The following is a 15,368-nucleotide window of genomic DNA, read 5'->3' as shown; positions in this document are numbered from 1 at the left end:
TTTGCTTCACTGATCACATAGTTTAATTATCAAATAAATCCCCAAACACCAAGAATGATCCCTGGCATAAAGGAGACAACAGCAAAACTCACAATATATGAGACTGTTTATTGGTGTTATTGATGAAATGAAGACTCAAGAAAATATATTTACATTAAAGTCTGGGAAACCTTGTCTAACCTTCTCAGAACTGCACCCCTCCCCACTCCCCACTGCCAGAATCCTTTTCCCTTGAGTCTTTTAGGTCTTGTCACATATTGCTAACTTGTTTCTTGTCTGTCTCCACTGGAGAACCTCAAACTCCTGGTTAACTATAAGAACTCCAGAGTTAGTATAGTGTCTCACTCCAAGTAGGTGCATAGAAAGTTCTGCATAAAATATTTTAGTCTGTTGACAAATTCTTGAGATATAAATAGCAATAATGTTTCCAAAAAAATTTTAGGAAAAAAAAACCCTATTGTTGACATTATGATTATTATTTTACATTTTTTCTCCAATGGACAGTATTTGTCCTTGATAAAGGCATCTTCATGAAAGTCCTGCTCTAGAGATTCACTGTTTGAAGGGGCAACTAGACCATGGTCTGAATCAGCCAGGAAACATATACTTGACAAACAGGAAAAGAATCAGACCTAATTTCCCCTTAGAAAGGAAAATGGTACAAATCAACTGATCCTTGGTTATTAAGTAGACAGGATGAGGTAAAAAAGTTAAGTGTTGAAAGTTGAATTGCAGCTACTTGGCCCACAGCTAACACCTCTCCACCCCCTACCCAAGCCCAGCTGTGTTACTACATATTTCCCAATAAGAGACATTTAGGCAACAGGTCTTGTGTGGGCATCAACGAGGGTTCCTTAGTAGCAGTGAATGTGAAACGTTTGGCTGTCTCTTCTGAACAGGCATTATGGAATATAAGCTGGGAGCCAGCAGCCTTTCCACTCCCAAAGCAAAGAGAAGAAACACTGTCAGAACAGAGAATTTGCTGGAGGAATCCAAGACAAGGTTGGCCCATGTCCTCCCAAAAGGTATATAGCACAGAGGATGGGTTCATTTCCAGGATGAGTCTTTTTAACCCAAAACAGCTGTTGATAGAAGAAATACTATCTATCCAGCTTTAATTTATAAGAAGGTGGTCAAGGTTGGAAAGAATTTTGTTAGAAACCCAGGATGGGTAGAAGCAAATTATTACCTACAACATTATCTGGACAGAGGTAATTTTCAGAAACTCAAAAGCTAAATTTGGGCAGGGAGAGAAGGAACCCTTTTCCCCTAAGAAGACTAATGGAAAACTGTGGAAAAAAATTGTGAATTTAAAGGAAGTATTAAATCAGAAGAGACTCAGTAGTGGACATTCCTCTAACCACTAAATGGTGCAGCAAAACAAAGGCATAAGGTGAACGGTTCCTCTCACATATATCAAATCTTTGCTGTCCACACCACTATCAGCCTGCCATGAAGGCCAAAAGCATTTGTTGAATTAGTGGTTCAAGGTTAAGATACTACTTCTCAATCTACAGTGTTTATTAACTAGGTTCAGCAACAATTAGAGGAAAATGTGGTTTAAGCAAGTTAGAATTTTGTATGTTTTGGTCACATCAAAAGAGATACCCAAGGCAGCAGTTCAGGGCTGGCATGGTGATTCTGTCCCACAAAAAGTCCTTAGGGACTCAGGATCCTTCCAGCACACCTTTCTGCCATTTTAAGTATGCAGTTCCCATCCTCATCATCTGAAGTGACAGTAGAGCCTCACTCCTAGTGGCACAGAAAAATAAACAATTGTCCTAGTCCCACTCTAGGCTGGGATCCCGTGTGTGCTCTTTCAGGCCCAACTGCAGGCCTCAAAGGGGAAAGCTGCCCTCCTCATGCCAGACTCCCTGCACAGTCAGCACATTAGATTTTTCTAGAGTGAGTTGTGAGCAAGGACTCAGCCTCCCTGCCTCTACCTGCCTCCCTGGACCAGGTGGGCTATGCTCAAATGTATATGGGCTTCCTAGCCCCGGGCACTTCCATGGAGAGGCCTCCTTTTCCAGACCTCAGTTGAGGTCCTTCCCGTGTATCTCTACAAGACCGCATTCTCAGCCTGCTGCCTTGACTACAGTGCTTTTCCCCCACAAGGACTCAGTACCTGCCAGTCCTAGTCATTCCCCTTATCTTTCCTTGTGGGCCTCTGGATCCATAAAAAGGCAGGAGGCTTTGTTTGGGGCTCCAGGACGGTGTGACGATGGTCTTGTCTATACTGCAGGCTATCTGGCCCTCCCTGCTGTGGTCTGTAGAGAAATCGAAGCAGTGGGGAACTGGTAACTGGTGTCTTTTCTTTTTCCCTCTTGCCTGCATGGTTTCAGTAAGTGGATTGATTGTGATTTTTGATATGGCTTATCATCCCAATTGAACACTTTGACACCTGGCAGCATCAGTTATATGCCTGGTGTCTCTCAAGGAAAGGTCCCAAGCCTGCCATCCAACTATTTTCCTTAATCCCAATGGTCCATAGCAACCCACCAGGGAGGCTGTAAAACATAGGCTCTTTCTATTACTACAATAGAATATATAGAGAAGAAAGCTAGCATCTTTGTCACATCCTTGTATGTTGTTGACTTATGGGAGCAGATGCAGAGAAAAGCCACATGATCTCACTTCTGTGTGGGCTCTAAAAAGAAAAGGCAAAGCCATAGATACAGGGGAATGTATTGGTAGTGGCCAGATGTGAGTGCGTGGGGGTGGGCAAAATGGGTGAAGGTGCTCAAAAGATACAAACCTGCAGTAATAACATAAACAAGTCCTGGGGACATAATGGATAGCCTGGTGGTCATATTTAACAGTATACCCCAGTCTATATTTGCAAATTGCTAAGAGAGTAGATCTTAAAGGTTCTCATAAGAAAAAAAAATGTTGTCACTGTGTGGTGATGGGTGTTAATTAAACTTATTGCACTAATCATTTCTCAATATATAAATATATTGAATCATTATGCTGTACATTCAAAACTAATACAATGTTACATGTAAATTATAAAAGAAAAAAGGGAGGAAAAAAAGAAGGGTAGGTGTAGCTGTGGATGCATCATCTAAGGCGACCAGGATTTGAGGCTGTGCTACTGACTGACTGAATCACCTTGACAGGGTTCACCTTTGGCTGCATCAGTCTACTACAACCAAATGGCGTACTTCACCTGTACGCTGTCTCTGAGGTAGTCAGGGGTCCAACCTTTTTGTTTAGTAGCTTTACTCATCCTATTTTAAAGACCCGATTGCATATCTAAAGGTCTGCCACTCAAGTCTCATTTATGTGGATGAGGGCTAGGAATAGGATTCCCCATGGGGAAGACCCCCATTAGAGTTTTGTTTTGTTTTTCCATCTTTGAGTTTCTGTCAAGGTTATTAAGCTTTTTTGCCCGATGTCTCACTTTAGAGGAGTGGCATTCACCTTCAAATTGTAACTGAATGCCTTTCAGTTAAAGAGGGAGTGGAACAGATTGCCAGTGCTAAGTTATCTGAGACAGTGCAGCACTGAACCCTAAAATGACTATATGAGATATGGAATTTGGACTTCAAAGGACACAGATGGCAAACCAAATACAGAAAATGTAACCCTTAAAGAGAATAATTCATTAAGTAAGCAAAGACGGGAAGATGATGTGAAAACCTTCTTATCCACAGAATACTCTGAAATCATTTCCGGAAGGAGTTCTCAAATTTAAAATTGATTTGTGAACTTTAGCTAGACAAGATGTTAATTCAAATGACATGAAAGGCCATTCCACCATGCAGACATGTGCCTTGAATTATCCTCTGCTCCTCTGCCATCTTTCAATTGAAAAGTTTTGGTAGGGCTCACTGCAGATGTTGGTCTATAATTTTCTATTCTTCTGTAAATGAGAAGGAAGACTGTGATTCTTAAAGTCACATTTCATAAGGGAAATGTCAGGGAATACATTTGCAAACAAACTTCAAATACATCCTACTGATCTTTGATGATTTAAAATTTATGTCTGCTAAAAATCCAGTTTAAAATTTATAATTCATTAATTTTCATTCTGCTAGTTTCATAGTAAATTTTGTTTTCATTATTTTCCAATTACTACATAATATTCTAAATTCATTAGGCACCCATAATCTTGTGATAGAGGGTAAGTCCTAGAACTATACCTCAGTTTCCTTGTTTGTAACACAAAGAGGATTTTACCAGATTAGCGAGTCTCAGTAAGGGAGTGAATTGGCACACCTAAGGGCAATGGGTACACTTATGACTCTTCTTTCCCAAGATTTGGGTATGCATCCTTCACCCGAGGCACATCTCAAATTAAGAATCATAATGTGGGATGAAGGAAGCCTGGGTGGCACAGTTGGTTAAGCATCCAACCTCTGGTTTGGGGTCAAGTTATGATCTTGTGGTCATGAAATTGAGCCCCGTCTGGGCCTCCATTCTCAGCATGGAATTTACTTCGGATTCTCTCTCTCTCTCTCTTTCTTTCCCTTTCCTTTTGCCCCTCCCCTTGCTAATGCTCTCTCTCTCTCATATAATAAAATAAACAAAATATTTTTTTTTAAATCTAAAAAAAAAGAATCATAATGGGGCATGAATAAAGCCTCTTGTGGTCTTACATACCATGTGAACAACTCTGTCATATGAAGACACTTTATTACAATTCTATTACACCATTTGTCCTTATTGTATTTAACTTTTATTTATTGAGTGATTATTATTAGTTCTCTGCTAAACAATGGGAATACAGCTGTGAATCATAGGCATATACTCCTTGCTCATTTCAGAGACTATTTTTGCCTAGTCAGAGTCCATTATACCTTCTTCCTTACCAACGGAACTCTATTCTGTTAGGAACTAGGGGAAAAGCTTGCAATTTTTTCAGCCTCCTTGTAGCTGCAAGAGTTGGTTTACAACTTATTGAGAACAAGACACGAGCAGAAGTCTGCTGTCTTTGAATGTTGTTTTAAGAAATTATTACTTTGCCTTCTTCCTTCTGTTCTATTCCTTATGTGTGGATTGCAAACATGATACCTAGAGGTAGAGTACCCATCATGTACCCAGAAGGAAAAGACCAAGAAGACTATAGGATCTTCAGATTGGGTATTCTTGAGCTACTGAACAATGCCCTTGGACTTTTCATTACTCGGTAAAAAGGAACTTCTCTTCTGTTTCAGTCACTGTTGTTTCAGTTTTCTGTTACATGAAGCCAAACTCAATCCATAATTGATAAGACTCTTTTAAGAGCCCTTATTTTCTATTGGATGATACTTATACATTGATAGTTAATTAACACATGATGAATGGGATAAGCTGAAAGATCAAGATGGTGTGAAAATACACATGGAGAGTTGGGAATTTGGCACAATTTTCCCATGTAGTAGTAGAAGATAGCCTTGTGAAGAAAGGAAAGTCATGCCACAGGCTGCAGGAATGTCATGAGCAAAGCATGGGGGTGAAAGGGAATATGGCTTCTTCAAGAAATGAAAGGCAGTTTCTTATGGCCATGTCATAGAGTTTGAGATGGATGAGATTGGCGATAGAATAGGGGTCTGAGCATAGAGGTTTTTAAAATACATTAAGACATAAGGGAGAAGTTTGACTTCCAGCAACAGAGTGTGAAGAGTTCTGTTGGTCCTCTCCCCAGTGAAACTCATGAAAATTATATTAAGGACAACTCTTTACAGCCTCTGGAAATGATTGTAAGGGCAAACAGTGAATGAAGAAACATCTATTCAAGAAAATCCATGGGAATTTGATAAAGGGAAGAGTCTATTGTATTTGAACCGAGACTGGTCCCTTCCTCTACCCTTTGCCCCCAACTCAGGGAGGGGAATATCTACCACAAACTGCTGCAGGGAAGAACACAGGGCTCCCTGGATGTCCAGCTCCATCAGAGGGCTTTCCTTTAACAAGAAGCAGGACGTCAGCTGTTGTCTCCTGAGCCTAGCTGCCAGAGCACTGAGGCCCAGTCATCTTTGCTCAACTTGTGGGATGATGGCTTCAGGCTAAGAGATGCAAGCTGAGAGAACCTTAGGCTGCGGCCAGCTCCCGCTGAGCATTTAGTCCCTAGAGTGGGGATGTGGCTCAGAAAGAGGCTTGTCATTGCCCCCACCCCCTAGCTCTAGATCCCAGGCTCAGAGATTTGCCTAGCCGCAAGAGCAGGCAACAAGACAGATAGCTCTTAATCTTTTCCAAAAGAAGGGAAAAAAGTGAAATTTGCAAAAGAGCACAGAGAAGTTCAAACCTAAGGGTACTCTCAAGAACAATGGACATTATGGTGAAAAGCAATCAGGAGATTTGTGGGTTTAAAGAGATATAGGCCAGCTGGTAGACCAGTTTGCGGGAGAAAACTGGGGAGTAAGACAGCTGGGAGGATGCCTGGAGTCAGAACAAATATCTAACAGAGACCACAGAAACTAGTCCTTCAAAGGAGCTAGGATTTGATTGAATTAGTTCACAGAGCAATTTATGCTCCACCCTGGGTATTGTTGAAAACAATAGAGCAATCACAGGGCAACCAGTGAAGTTTAACAGCTGGCTGTGGTCAGAGAAAGAGAGAGAGCTCTACCAAAACTGTGAATGTATCCAAAGCTGAGCCTATCTGAGGAAGAACCTCAAAGGCTGAACACTGGATGTGAAAGAAATAAACTTCACTAAAGCAGTCTAGCCATTTCCTAAAAATAAACAAGCAAATAACAATAACAGGATTTGGAGAGGGGGACTTATGCCAAGAGTTGCTACAATATACCATTTAAAATATCCAGTTTCCAACAGAAAATTGCAAAGCATTGGAAGAAACAGGAGAGTAGGACCCATACACCAGAATAAAGAGGAGGCATCGAAACTGCCTGCAAGAGCAAGATTCAGGATTCAGAGAAAAATACCTTAAGACAGGCATTATAAGAATGTTCATAGAATGGAAGGAAAGCACAAGGAAAGAAGTAGAGGAAGATACGAGGCCAATGTCACTTCGAATGGAGAATATCAATAAAGATACAGAAATTATTAAAAAGAGCTGAGTGGAAATTCTGTAGTTAAAAAGTACTGAAATAAAAACAAAATCTCTGGAGAAATTCGACAGTAGATTTGAACTGGCAGAAGAAAGAATTATAGAACTGGGAGAGAGATCAATAGAGAGCGTGCAAGCCAAAGAACAAAGAGAAAAAGGAAGAAAAAATAGAAGTGGAAGGAACACTTCCCAACTTATTTTATGAGGATGGTATTATCCTGATACCAAAACCAGATGAAGACATCACAAGGAAACTACAGACCAGTATTTTTTTATGATTACAGTTGCATAAATCCTCAAAAAATTCTACCAAACTAAATCTAACAAAAATAAATACCATGATCAAGTGAGACTTATCCAAAGAATGGAAGATTTGTTCAACATCCAAACATCAATTAGATAATACAGTGTATCTATAACATAAAAAAAAATCACATGATCATTTCAATAGACAAAGAAAAAGCATTTGACAAAACCCAACATATATCTTGATGAAAAGTCCAAGAAACTTAGAAGGATGCTTCCTCAACTTGATAAAGGTTGTCTACAAAAGACTCACAGCTAACATTATACTCAATGGTGAAGGATTGGATGGTTCTTCTAAGATGAAAAACAGAACAAAATGTTTGCTCTTGATGATGCTACTCAACAAGGTACTCGCAGTCCTTGCCATGACAATTAGGTAAGAAAAAGAAACAAATATACCCAGGATGGAAAGAAGAAATAAGATTATCTCTATTCACAAATGACATATTCTTATATAAGAATCCAAAAGAATCCATCAAAATACTACTAGAACTAAACAACAAGTTTAACAAGAGTGTAGGGTTCAAAATCAATATGCAAAAATTAGCTGTAGTTCTATATACTTGCAACAGACAATTTGAAGGTGAAATTAAGAAAACAAATCTGCAGCGAGCCCCATTGGCTCAGCCAATAGAGCATGTGACTCTTCATCTTGGGGTCATGAGTTCAAGCCCATGGCGGGAATAGAGTTTACTTAAAAACAAACAAAAAACACCAAATCCATTCACAATAACATCAGGAATCACTAAAGAAGTGGGAAAAAAAAAGTTACTCTTCAAAAGAATTAAAGATCTAAGTAAAAGGAAAAGATCTCATGTTCAGAGATTGGAAGATGTTATATTGTTGTCAGTAGTCCCTAAAAAGATCTATAGGGTTAATACAATCTCTATCAGAATCCCAGCTGACTCCTTCATAGAAATTGAGAAGTTGATTCTAAAATTCATGTGGAATTGCAAGGAATCCTGAATAGCCAAAATAATCCTGAAAAAGAAGATAAAAATAGGAGTATTCACACTTCCTGATTTCAAAACTTACTATAAAGCAATAGTAATCAAGACAGGATAGTACCAGCACAAAAAGAGATATATAGATCTGTGGAATAGCACTGAGTTTCCAGAAATAAATTCATACATCTACACTCAACTAATTTTTGACAAGGTTACAAGATCATTCAATGGAGAAAGAATAGTCTTTTCAACAAAAGGTGCTAGGACAACTGGATAGTTATTTATAAAAGAATGAAGTTAAGGGGTGTCTGACTGGCTCAGTTGATAGAATATATGACTCTATCTCAGAATCATGAGTTCAAGCCCCACACTGGGGGTAGAAATTATTTAAAAATATAAGAAAAATAATAAAAGAATTTTTCCTCACATCATATAAAAAATTAACATCAAATGGATCAAAGACCTAAATGTAAGAGCCACAACTATCAAACACTTAGAAAGAAACACAGTGTCAAAACCTTATGACCTTGGATTTGGCAAAGAATTCTTATCTATAACACAAAAGGCATGAGCAATAAGAGAAAAAAAATGAATAAATTGGACTTCATCACATTAAAAACTTTTGCTTATCAAAACACTACCAAGAAAGTGAAAAGACAATCCACAGAATAAGAAAATATATTTGTAAATAATATATTGGATATGGGTTTTGTATCTTGAATATGTAACGAACCCTTACAACTCAATAACAAATGGATAATTCAGTTAAAGATGAGCAAAAGTGGGTGCCTGGGTGGCCAGTTTGTTAAGCATCTGCCTTCAACTCAGGTCTTGGTCCCAGGATCCTGGGATCAAACCCCATATTGGGCTCCCTGCTCAGCAGGATGTCTGCTTCTCCATTTCATGCTTCCCCCTGCTTGCTCTCTCTCTTTTTGACAAATAAATAAATAAAACCTTTTTAAAAAATGAGCAAAAAAACCTGAGCAAAAGATCCGCATAGACGTTTCTCCAAGGAATATACACAAATGACCAATAAACACACGAAAAATGCTCAACACATAAGTTGTCAGGGAAATAGAAATCAAAATCACAGTGAGATCCTACCTCACACCCTCTAGGACCACTAGAATAAAAAAATCATAATAACTAGTGTTGACCAGGTTATAGAGAAACTGGAGCCTTTATACATTGTTAGTGGGCATATAAATTGGTGTGATCACTTTGGAAAACAGTCTGGCAGTTCTTTAATTGAACTAGCATTACCATATGACCTAACAATTCAACCCCTAGTACGTAACCAAGAAAGTAAAAACGTATGTTCACATCAAATCCTATAAGTTTATAACAGCATTTTTTATAATAGACAAAAGGGAAAAACAACACAATGTCTGTCGATAGAAGATAGTAAAAAAAAAAAAGTGCAAAATCCATACAATGGAATATTATCTGTCCATAAAAAGGAATGCTGTATCTTGAATGAACTTTGAAATCCTTATATCAAGTAGAAGAAGTCAGTCACAGAAGTCATTATATGATTCCATACATATGAAATGTCCAAAATAAAGAAGTATATATGACAGAAAGTCAATTAGTGGTTTCTTAGAGCTCAAGGTGGATGTGGAGAGATGGAGAGGTAAGGCTAAAAGATACTAAAAGATTTCCCTTTGAAGTGATGAAACCAGGCCAAAACTGATTGTAGTTATGGTTGCACATATTTGAAAACATATAAAAACATGAAATTGTACCATTTAAGTAGATTTATTTTATGGTATGTATATTATATGTCAACTAAGCCATTTTTTTTCTAAAAGAAGAAGAAATCTAAACTTACCCCTCAGTCCAATTGGGTATGGTGGTGTTTAATGCAATAATGTTATCAGCAGGTTGTATTTCTACAAGTTTATCCTAATTTGTATACTTCGTTAGTTGTCCTTTGTAAAACAGTGATCTGTACACTTATTTTTTTTATTGTCAACTCATGAGTAAAATATTTTTGAGCATACTTCCCTATAACAAATTATTTTTTTAAGATTTTATTTATTTATTCATGAGAGAAAGAGAGAGACAGACAGACAGACAGAGGGAGAAGCAGGCTCCTCACAGAGAGCCCGATGCGGTACTCAATCCCCGGACCCTGGGATCACACCCTGAGCCAAAGGCAGACACTCAACCGCTGAGCCACCCAGGCATTCCTATAACAAAATATTTATTTACGAAGTATGTATTTACAGATATACTAATATGTTGTGTAAAATAAAAAAAACACCATTCTAAATGTTTAAAGCATGAGATGAACATAAATTACAGTTCTAATAATTTTGCCCACAGCTAATGGATCATGTGGCCTCTCTCTGGGGAGGAAGTCGCTCACCTTGGCAACCACTTGAAGAGAAGACTGGAAGGAGGAAAAGCTGGCAAGCTGCTGCAGCAATTCTAGTGGGCATGGGTATACCTGAGATACGGTTATGGCAATGAGGATGGAGAGAAGTGGGAGGATGCAGAAGACACTCAGGTGAAATAAATCAATGAGACATGATGAATGGTGGTGTTTGAGAGAGAGCTAGGAGTCAAAGATACTGCTCAAGTTTTTGCTATGAGCAAATTTATTAAAACAGGATTCATGGTGTGTGTGTGTGCACATGTGTGCACACGTGCTAGGGCAAAGGTGAGTGGTGAAGACAAATACCTTCCCACTCTTCACTTCATTGGCTAAAACATGATAGAAGAAATGTAAGTAGAAGATCAAGGCCTAAAACCAAATCATTCTATTACTGAAGTGCAGCTAAAGCTGAGTGACAGACTAAGGTGCCATTAAGGGAATAGTCAGTCCATGAGCCCCAGATCCAGCAGTAGCCATAGGTGATGTAAGCAGGTTGATAAAAGGTTGACCTTCAGAGCCTCCAAATCAGAAACGAGCTTTCCTCCCCTTGAGGGACTTCCCCAGAGGAACAGAAATATTCAGTCAAGACAAAATAAAACAAAAACCACAATTCTCACCAATTAAGAACATGAGTAATCGACGTCCATTGACAGATGAATGGGTAAAGAAGACATGGTATATATGTACACAATGGAATATTACTCAGCCATCAGAAAGGATGAAATCTTGCCATTTGCAATGATGTGGATAGAACTAGAGGGTGTTAAGCTAAGTGAAATATGTCAGTTAGAGAAAGACAAATAGCGCACAATTTCACTCCTATGTGGAATTTAAGAAACAGAACAGATGAACATAGGAGAAGGGAAGGAAAAATAAAATAAGATGAAAATTGAGAGGGAGGCAAACCATGAGAGGCACTGACCTCTTAAGGAGCAAACTGAGGGTGACTGGGGGGGGCGGTGACTGGGGGATGGGGTGACTGGGTGATGGACATTAAGGAGGACATGTGATGTGATGAGCAGTGGGTGTTATATGCAACTGAAGAATGGCTAAATTCTACCCCTGAAACAAAGAAAGAAGCAAAAGAAAGAAAGAAAGAAAGAAAAAACGAAAGAAAGAAGGAAAAAAGAAAGAACATGATTAATTGAATGTGAAGCACAGGGAGTGGGCTGGTGTTGGGAGTAAGCAGATACTGAGCTAGCACAAAGGTGCTATTCGGTAATTTGGAAGCCAAAATGTGGGATAAAATAATTTGCCATTAACGTCTTTATTATCCTATGAAATATGTTTAGGAAATTTTAATATTTGTTTGTTTGTTTGTTTATTTTAGAGAGACAGGGAGAGCACACACAGCAGGAGGGGCAGGGGCAGAGGGAGGAAGAGAATCTCAAGCAGACTCCCTGCTGGGCATGGAGTCTGGATCTCCGGACCTGGAGATCATGACCTGAACCAAAGCCAAGAGTTGGTGGCTTACCCAGCTGAGTCACCGAGGCACTCCTCGGAAATTGTAGAATGTCAGGGACTATCTGGGGAAATACAGAACTATTGATTTAAACGTTGCTAAAGTTCTCCAAGGTTTTGAGGCACCAGTTGTGAAATAGCACGTTTCTCTCCTTTAAAAAATAACTAGCGTTGACACTCCGAAACTGTCAGTATTACATCTGTAAAACGTGTGCCTTGTTACTGCCTGGCGAGGGGCTGGTGCTTCCTTCTGAATAATAACAAAACATAATGGAAATAAAGGAAAGCAATGATTATCCACTTATGATGGGTTGGTTCAAATGGTCTAGCACTGCAGAAGTACAAAGTAACTTCATACAGATTGGTTCTACTTCTAGATGTTTCCTGAGGACCTACTACATGTGGACACTGAGTAGGGTACAGAGCACTCAAGGTAGTGCTCCCCACTTTCTATGAAAATCCCATTCGGTGCAGAATTAAGGAGCCAGAAGACATGAAAAGATAAGGACCCTGTTGTTGGAAGTTCACTGCCTGCCCCAAAATGGAAGGGAGGACTTCCTGGGACCCTGAGCCTGAGATGGGGATGAAGTAGGCTGGGGTTCCTCTCCCCCCTGTGCCAAGCTCCACTACAGAAATCTACTCTGGAAGCTTCCAAAGTCACAGGAAGGAGTGCGCAGCTTCCAGAGTTACCCTCCCAGAAATCCCTGCCAAGTCCTCCAACCTACAGGGCATGGACTAATGGGGAAAATATTCTCTTTAGTTCTGAAAAACAAAGGGACAGTGGTTTATTCCACCTGTGGGAGAAGCAGCCTGGGTCTTTAGAAACAAAATATTGGTTTCTTTCCTCTGAGGGAGAACACTGGTTATTTATTTTCAGCACATGAATAAAAACAAATAAAGACATGTTGTGTATGAACAATACAATTAATAAAGTAGAACTAACATATTTATAACTAATTTTAGCTCATAAAACAGGGAGTATGCCTTATTCCCAAGTCAATGTCTTTATTTTATTTTATTTTTTTAAGTCAATGTCTTATTTACAAAAATCTATACCATATTAGGCCACAAGTCTGAGTAAGTTTTTAAAAGCATATATTTTGTCTAACAATGGATTATGTGACACACATAATACATACAAATACAAATGCATGATCATGAGAATTTTTTTTTAGTTCTAATAACTTTGAAACAAATGTGTCCTAAAGAGCAATAGGGTCAAGTGAGAGTATAAAGAATGCAGTAACTGAATCTTTGGGAGAAAATAATTCTAATTTAAAGCTTAGAGATAAATATTTATGAGGAATCATCACAGCATAACTCTCTGGGTATGTTTATTTTCAAGAAGAAGAAGAAGGAGAGGATGAAGGAGAATTAAAAGAACAAGGAGAAGAAGGAGGAGGAGGAAAAAAGGGGGAAGGGAGGAAGAGAAATTTTCTAAATTTTAAGAAATTAAATATCTACTTCAAACCCTGGGGGGGGGGGGGGGGGAATCCCAAAGCTAACCGAAAGGAAAGATTCTGTGTAAAGGCTAAAGCAAATAACTAAAAATCCTAAAAGCATTAAATGTAAAAATATATCTAGGAATTTGTCCTTTCTAAACACTAATAAAACCACACACAACCTTCTGGCGAATAAATTGTCGGTAAATTCGAAAGCACATAGATTAACCATATCAAAGAGAAAAATACAACTCTAGGCACGATTGTCTGATGTATTCGAAAACTTCCAATGTCTTTTCTTTTTTCTGTTTTTTTTCCCCCAATGTCTTTTCTTTAAGAATTCCAAAGCAGGAATTTACACATAAGTAGTTCAAAACCGAGGAGACCTACTGCTGGAGTCGTTGAAGACAGATACTAAAGAATTCAAACGTGTTCTAGTCCAGTCACACCTGAAACAGAAACACTGGGAAAGAAAAGACCCAGTTGACAAATAAGTCTGGAAAATCTAAACTAAAAATCTCTGCACTGTAATGCAGATGTGCAATAGAGGCTTTTACCCCAGCAATGCCAGGGACCTGTGAAATTAGGACGCACCTACCAAGGGTCCGTTATAAAAGAAAGACATGCTTGATAATAAAAGTGTAACTTCTGAAACTTTCTGTGCTTAGTAACAGAGTCAAGGTGTATAAAGCAAAATCCCTGAGAGATCTAAGAACGGACACAAGCTTTTAGTGCTCCTCTCTCAGCTTTTGGCATTTCAGGCAATCAGCTTTTGGCAAAATAAAGGAAGATGTAAAGAATGGCAAATATATGTTTGACAAGGTTTATTGGACAAAACAGAACTTTGTCTCATTTTGAAACATTTCTCATCTCTTCACTGGTAGTGTCTTCTCAGATGCTATTAGAATAAGCTGCTATATTTTGTTTTTAAATCCTGTTGTGATTTTTTTTTTATTTCTTTTTTTTTTAATTTTTTATTTATTTATTTATGATAGCCACACAGAGAGAGAGAGAGGCAGAGACACAGGCAGAAGGAGAGGCAGAGACACAGGCAGAGGGAGAAGCAGGCTCCATGCACCGGGAGCCCGACGTGGGATTCGATCCCGGGTCTCCAGGATCGCGCCCTGGGCCAAAGGCAGGCGCTAAACCGCTGCGCCACCCAGGGATCCCTCCTGTTGTGATTTTTATCGCAACTGCATTAAACTTACAGATTCTCTTTGGGAAGTTAAGTATCTTTATGCTCAGAAACATTCCCAACGATGAACTAAATTTCCGTTTACTTAAATTGTTCTTTATGAAATTAGGTTTTCGTAAGTCTTGAATAGTTTACATATACTCCTAATATTTTATGCTTTTTATTGTTTTTATAAGAGGGTTCTATTTATGATACTTTCCTCCTGGCTTTTGCTATTAATAAATTTCTTGTACACATGAATAAGTAAATAACTAAGCACATTTATTCTGAAAGAGGAAGTAGAATATTCACACATTTCTGTATATTTAAAGTTGTTCAGGAAAAGGGGGTAAAGATACTCTTCTTCAGGGAAAAGAAAAAAAAATCAAGAGTTTTCAATTTTTTTTTTTTTTTTGCTTTAGTGATGCGTAGGACCTTATTATTCTAAATATTAACTTTATTTTTAAAAATTAACTACTAGATCAATTGTGTAAAGCCTGGGAATATAATTTCCAGGCATTTTGGTAAAGCTCTATACCATCAGGTTCAAACATAGGCACTCCAGGGAGTTATTTTCTCATTGTTTTATAGTATTTCAGCATATATTATAAATGTGCTTTGTCTGTATTTATATAAAAAGTATCAACTGAATGTGCTGCACAAA

This window comes from Canis lupus, chromosome 18 (assembly GCF_003254725.2).
Source record: "Canis lupus dingo isolate Sandy chromosome 18, ASM325472v2, whole genome shotgun sequence".
NCBI classification, from domain to species: Eukaryota; Metazoa; Chordata; class Mammalia; order Carnivora; family Canidae; genus Canis; species Canis lupus.
The sequence above is the reverse complement of the archived record's forward strand: the minus strand, read 5'-3'. Positions refer to the sequence as shown.